Below are 6,000 nucleotides of genomic sequence, written 5' to 3'. Positions count from 1 at the left end.
AAACTAGAAAATACTGAGTGTAGCCTAAAAAGCCTTACTAGAGTCCTGTCACTCCAACTTGACCCAGGACATCTGCCATCCAGGTCTGGGGCCCGGGCCTGCACTAGGCAGTCTACTACCTTCCATGCTTTCCTTAGTGCCCCACTGCAGGCCTCGCCCTGATATCCACCTCCCAGTGCTTAGACCCCACTCAAGGCTTGACATCACAACTTGCTGACCTCCGAGGTGCCAGTCCCCAGCCCAGATCATTGCAGAGCACACAGAAACAGGACAGTAATTCAAGTACAGCTTACTGAGCATGCACAGAAAAGCGGCCCAGGACTACGGTGCATGCGGATACAAGACCGGTCACTTGCTTCCCGGAAGTATGAGCAAGAATAAGACAGCGCTCATTGGTGCATGCGCACATAGGTGGTCTGCGCATGTGCTTAAGAGAGACACCACACCCCACAACATATCCAGTAACTGCATCTAATGCAGTGTCCCGTTTCTGCGCATGTGCTAGTGAGCTGTAGGTCCGCTTTATTGTGGTCTGCGCATGTGCTTAAGAGAGACACCGCACCCCACAACATATCCAGTAACTGCATCTAATGCAGTGTCCCGTTTCTGCGCATGTGCTAGTGAGCTGTAGGGCCGCAATATTGTGGTCTGCGCATGTGCTTAAGAGAGACACCACACCCCACAACATATCCAGTAACTGCATCTAATGCAGTGTCCCGTTTCTGCGCATGTGCTAGTGAGCTGTAGGGCCGATATATTGTGGTCTGCGCATGTGCTTAAGAGAGACACCGCACCCCACAACATATCCAGTAACTGCATCTAATGCAGTGTCCCGTTTCTGCGCATGTGCTAGTGAGCTGTAGGGCCGCTATATTGTCTGTCACCGTCACTGCCCTGTCATAGCCGGATGGTCGAGTCTCTCGTTTGCACAGCGCAACCAGGCATATGTCTGCAGGTAAGGTACATACATCTTCATGCTGTTGATGTGACGCAGTGGGCAGAAGTTTGGCACGGTTATGCCTAATGTGTGACACCTTGAGCTACCCCTTAGCACCACCTGTTCAAAGCAACTCCACCTTTGTAAGTTCCAGAATTGTACCCTGTTTTATGTTGAGCCTACCAAAGAGAAATACTGTGAACGCACAATCATCTTCAGCCACCCCACTGCTTATCATTGGTTGTTTTCCCTTTAAATTCCGATACTTTTCTTCTTTTAAAATTGTGTGCAGAGTTTCCTGAGTCAAAAACATTTGAAAAATATACCATGATCTTCATGCAGATTGAACACATTGAAGTCAATGTATAGTTCTGCGTTATCGTAAGATATGTTTGTTTTTCCTTCAGTATTTTGTTTTTTTTCCTTTTACTTTTTAAAGCCACCTTTTTCAGACAACAGCTCAGCACTCATAAAGGGGGGACCTACTGACTTTGCTTGTTAACACTGTCATGACCTAGGGAGACCAGTAATCCAGTCGCAGCTAGCCATATTTGAATGTGTGGGGGGTAAATAAATGCCTTGTGCAACTATTTAAAAGAGAAATTAAAGGTATTTTCCACCACTAACATTTTCAAAACACTGGGACAAATGGTGAATTTATAAGCACAATTTCTTCATAAATTGCCTAAGACCCAGAGGCTGTGATGATGCACTAATGAGATATTCCAATATTTTCATGCTGCGGCAGAAAGACCTTACGCAAACCATTGATTTTCAGGGGGTTCATCCTCCCAAAGAAAGCTTTCAAATAATTGTGGCAAAGCAGTGCATTTCATCACAATTTCTGCTACACTGGCTACACATCCTACATCAGTGTGTGGTGCATGTCATGAGAATGATTTACTTCATACTTCCATGAAAGTAGAGCGACAAAAATACTTTCACGTATGTGCTCAAAACATTAACTAAACCTGCACTACTAATGATTCTACTCAGATATAAAAACAAACTGCAGTCTGTGACAGGCTAGGGCATGAAGGTTCCCGAATTCATTAGCACTGAAATCACTGCAAACAAACAAGGAGGTGTACACATGTCCAGAAAGTAGAGCAATATGGGCGCAGGATCAAAACATCTTAGTTCAGTTTTACTGTTATTGTGAATGTTTTTTTTTTTTTTTAACTTATCAGTTTTCATTGTTTATTTCAAAACATAGACATATAACATATAAAAAAGACAATGCAGCAAAATTGACATCCAGGGCAGGTGAGCATTGGAAGATATGTGAGATGTAGTGTAGGCTCCCTCACAACCTGAGAGTGGAGGGGGGAGAGGGAGGGGAAAGGGGCCACCGATCCAATCAGTGCGACAGTACAGATCACAATGGTACAAGTTCTGGAGATGGATGGGGGGCCTGAGGGTGGGAGCAGAGGAAGTGACTCATACACAAACCCCTGGCTCCCATCATCAGGACTTGTTGGTTGCTTTTACAGGAAGTGTGGGAATATTCCTTACATGCATTCAGTCATAAGTGGGCCTCGGGGAAGCCGATGATCGGCCCCGGGACGGAATCGGTGTGGTCCGGGGGGTCCCGGCCATCTCACCCATAATCTCCACCATTGACCTCCAGGTCTTTCTCTGCGTTCGCATCTGTGCACACGGCACTGCCTACCCTCCTCCACATTTGACCGTTCATTCAGATCTTCTAACCATTTTTTCCAGAGTGGGGGACCAGTGTCTATCCAGTGGATCACTATGTAGCACCGGGCTAACACCATGCCTAATAACGCAAACTGGTATGCCATCTTCCGCCACCCTCCTGGGAGAAGCAAAAGACCAAGCAGACAGTGTTGTTCAGACATACTACACAGGGTAACCATCATTACCTCCCTTATCGTCCGTAATACCTTGGCCCAGTAGTCTACCACATGTGGGCATAGCCATGTCATGTGGAGGAAATCAGCTAGGGAATTTACACATCTAGGCCAATCGGTTGACTGGCCAGTAAAGATCTGGCAAAGTGTCTGTGGCGTGAGATACGTTCGGTGGAGATAGTAAAATTGTGTGAGTTTGAAACAAGCATTACTAGCTGTGTCCTTTGCCTGGGCCAGGGACCATCTCCACTACGAATCAGTTAGGGGATCATCCAGATCCCCCAACCATTTTTCACGGATGTAAGCAATTTCTATGTGCCTGTCATACTTCAGCGCCCCATATATCCGGGAAATTAGACCGTCGCTATTACCAGGGTCCAACAGTATCATGAGCATGCTGGATTCCTTTGGTTCTTCCAAGAAAGATGGCCAAATCCCCCGTATTGTGCGGGAGAGTTTTGCTAACTGAAGGAACTGCTCCAGTGGAACTCCAAACAAGACATCAATGTAAGTCCTAGTGACAAAGTTGCCTTTTAAGTATAGGTCGCCTGCTGTCTTACAGCCACCTGCAACCACTGCCTCAAGTCCATCAGAGATTTAATGTGCAGTTTTATGTGCATCTGTATTTTTCCTGTGTGGTATGTCTCCCATTGGCATTGTTCTGCCTGTCACAGTCTGGTGTGGCAATAGGCCATGGACAGAGGAGGGATCATTCCTAAGGGCAAATAATGCCAGGGGCAAACAGTATAGCCAATTTCTGTTCAGAGTTACTGATATCCTCCTTACTTTATCTTTTAGAGTACTATTCAGGCGTTCCACCAACCCATTACTTTGGAGGTGATAGGCAGAGACAAGGGTGTTCTGTATTCCAAGCATTTGGGTAATGCATTCAAAGAGCTTGTAAACAAAGTGTGTGGCATTGTCCCGAGTGAATGACTTTGGGAATGTCCCATCTTGTTACTACTTCTTTTATTAGGAATGTAGCCGTGCTTTTTGCGTCCGCAGCCTGGCATGGGCCTGCTTCTATCCACCTAGAAAAAGAACAAACTACCACTAACGTGTACCTCATGGTGTTACATCTGTTGACCATATCTATAAAGTCAATGTGTAATTCTTGGAAAGGACTCTCTGGCCTAGGTGTGGATGATGGTGGTAATAATGGTAGTCTGGATGAGCTATATTGTTTACATATAAGACATTGATGTATAAAACAATCAGTTAGTTTCGGAAGATGTGGAACAAACCAGTCTGCTGATATGGTGTCTAACAATGAATTAATAAATACTTTTTTATTGTATGATTATTTAAAATCTTTACAAAGAAATTGTTCTCAATAAAAGCATATACAATAGTTTGTTATTAATATTGAGCTAAGCCTGAATCGAGGCAGCAATGTTCGCTTAAAGTTCAGGCATCAATCAATCAATCAATCAGTGTTTGTAAAGCGCAACTACTCACCCGTTAGGGTCTCAAGGCACTGGGGGAAGGAGTAGCGTATACCGGTGAGGTGGTTATTAGAAAAGCCATGTCTTCACTTCCTTTGTGAAGCTGAGGAGGGAGGTAGTTTGTCTGATGTGGAGAGGAAGGGCGTTCCAGGCAGGGGCTGCAAGGTAGGAAAAGGAGCGCCCTCCTGTTCTGGTTTTCCTGATGCGGGGTACTTCTATGAGAGAGAGCTGGGCTGAGCGTAGGGCCCTGTGGGATATGTGGAGGTTGAGTTGCTTGTTCAGGTATGCTGGTCCGGTGTTGTGGAGGGCTTTGTGTGCGTGGGTGGGGATCTTGAAGGTGATTCTTTTTTCTGTGGGAAGCCGGTGCAGTGTATGCAGGTGTTGCGAGATGTAGCAGTGTTGAGGTAGGTCGAGGATCAGTCTGGCGGCAGCGTTCTGGATGTTTTGTAGCTTGCAGGTGAGTTTCTTGTTGATTCCGGCGTAGAGTGCGTTGCCGTAGTCCAGTCTGCTAGTGATCAGGGCATGTGTGACGGTCTTTCTATGCCCGAGGGGAATCCACTTGAAGGACTTGCGTATGAGACGGAGGGTGCGGAAGCAGTTGGAGGTGGCTGAGTTGATTTGCTGGTTCATGCTGAGGTTGGAGTCCAGGATGATTCTGAGGTTACAGGCTTGGCTGGTGGGGGTGGGCGGTTTTCCGAGGGTGGGTGGCCACCAGTAGTCGTTCCTCGTGTTGGGTTGAGGGCCCATGACGAGTACGTCTGTATTGTTTGCATTGAGTTGAAGGCAGCCGTTTCTCATCCAGTTGGCGACTGCTTTCATATCTTCGTGGAAGTTGTGTCTGGCTTTGTCAAGTTCGTTGGAGAGGGAGAGGATGAGTTGGGGATCGTCGGCGTAGGAGATGATGTTGATTCTGTAGCTTCTGACGAGGGTGGCTAGTGGGGCTATGTAGACGTTATACAGTGTGTGGCTGAGGGAGGATCCCTGGGGCTCTCCGCAGGTGGTGGGTGTGGGGGTCTGTGAGGAAGGGACCGAGTCTTACTCGTTGAGTTCTGCCGGTGATGAAGGATTGGATCCAGTCGAGGGCCTTGTCTCTGATGCCGGCTTCGTGGAGTCTTACTATCAGGGTGTGAAGGGAGACTGTCGAAGGAAGCCGAGAGGTCTAGTAGGATGAGTGCTGCCGTCTCTCCCCTGTCCAGCAGGGAGCGGATGTCGTCTGTTGCAGCCAGGAGGGCTATTTCTGTGTTATGGTTTTTCCTGAATCCGGATTGGGGGAGTGAGGATGTTGTGGTCTTCTATAAATGTGGCGAGTTGGCTGTTGACTGCTTTTTCGATGACTGTTGCAGGAAATGGGAGTAGGGAGATGGGCCTGAATTTTTTTAGGTCGTTGGTGTCTGCTGAGGGTTTCTTGAGGAGGGGGTTGATCTTGGCGTGTTTCCAGTCGTCGGGGAAGGTGGCGGCAGCTAGTGAGCAGTTGATGGTGAGGCGGAGCTTGGGGGCGATGGTGTCTGGACTCTGTTAAAAATGTGGTGGGGCATGGGTCTGTGGGGGCCCCGGAGTGTTTGGATCTCATTGTTCTCAGCATATCTTTCGTGGTAAGGGGAGTCCAGGTGGTGATTGTTGGTTTGTTGGTGTCAGGTTTTGGTAGAGGGGGTTCTGTGCGTAGGTTGTCCTTGCTGAAACTGTCGTAGATGGTCTTGATTTTGTGGTGGAAGTAGGTGTTGAGTCTGTCACAGAGGTCCTGTGA

The 6,000-nt window shown here is 47.5% G+C and overlaps 1 protein-coding gene across 2 annotated transcripts in view; it reads left to right on the top strand.

Annotated features, from left to right (window-relative positions):
- Positions 1–866: 866 nt before the first annotated feature.
- Positions 867–6,000, top strand: part of LOC138248896 (zinc finger protein 850-like) — a 44,111-nt gene continuing 38,977 nt past the window's right edge. The window contains exon 1 of one of the 2 annotated variants that reach the window (XM_069202872.1): positions 867–955. The gene's annotated coding sequence lies outside the window, so the exon portion shown is untranslated. The remainder of the gene's footprint in view (positions 956–6,000) is intronic. The other variant, XM_069202873.1, reaches the window with a different exon arrangement.

The sequence above is a fragment of the Pleurodeles waltl genome, chromosome 8 (assembly GCF_031143425.1).
Source record: "Pleurodeles waltl isolate 20211129_DDA chromosome 8, aPleWal1.hap1.20221129, whole genome shotgun sequence".
Taxonomy (NCBI): Eukaryota; Metazoa; Chordata; class Amphibia; order Caudata; family Salamandridae; genus Pleurodeles; species Pleurodeles waltl.
Note: the sequence above shows the minus strand (reverse complement) of the source record. Positions and strands in the feature narration are given on the sequence as shown.